Raw genomic sequence first — 1,036 nt, forward strand, 5'->3', positions numbered from 1 at the left:
GATCACTTCTGGTTTAAAACATAGCCATTTCAAGGTCTGTGGCTCCCCCACCCCCATACTCACGCGTTTTGTGCAAAGGCGCCTTCAGAACCCATTGGCATTGAGTTGATGGGCATCTGGCCTGTGGTTGCCTCACTGATGAGGTGTCTGCTGCAGATGGTCCCCTTTGTCTCTTTTCCCATTTTCGTTTGTGCTTAGTTCTTCCTCTGTTGACAGAAGGGGCCTGGCTTCTTCTCTTGTGTTGCTGCTGACGCGCTGAGCTCAGCTGCAGAGAGCGTCCCCTGGTCACGCTGGGCCATCCTCCCCAGCCTGGGCTATGGGAACCACTTGCCTCGTGCTACGGTTGCCTCCAGGTTGGCCCACATGTGCTCATTCTCAGCTAACTTCTGCCTTCCATTAACGTTCTTGGAAACTCCTGGGGCTCCTACAGCTGGCCCATCACCTCTCCCTGTCACCTCTGCAGGGCTGCTGACTGGCTCTCAGAGAACTAGGAAGGGCAGGGTACAGACCCCCTCCACTCTCAGATCCTTCTTGCCAAGCCTGGGCCTGGCCCAGGGATGAGAATTAGGGAGTTGGATTCCTACAGGGGTTTTCTCCTTCCTTCTCTCAAAACTCTCTTCCTTCCCCTCCATCTTGGAGCTCTTCTATTTGCTCTGCTTTCTCTATTGGCATCTCCATTTCAAAAATTTCCTGTCTCACACTCAGAATGTGTCCTTTGACCTTAGGAGATAACGACTGTAGCAAATTTGTATCAAAAGGTAACTCGCAACATCAATGGCTGTCCTTCCCTTTATAGTTGCAGAGCATGGGTGGGGCAGCGCTTGTATAGCAGCACCTCAGCTAATGCTTTGAAGCGTTACTTCACAATGCTAATGTTATCTCCACTTCACACATGGAGACATTAAGTCTCAGAGAGGTTGAGTGTTTGACCAAGCTGGTGTGCAAGCTGGGGCAGAACCCAGAGTTATCTTAAAGCAGATGTTTCTGCCTTTCCCCAGTCATGCTGCTTCCCAGAGGAGGCCCATGGTCCTTGCCA

Source organism: Myotis davidii, unplaced genomic scaffold, assembly GCF_000327345.1.
Source record: "Myotis davidii unplaced genomic scaffold, ASM32734v1 scaffold415, whole genome shotgun sequence".
NCBI lineage: Eukaryota > Metazoa > Chordata > Mammalia > Chiroptera > Vespertilionidae > Myotis > Myotis davidii.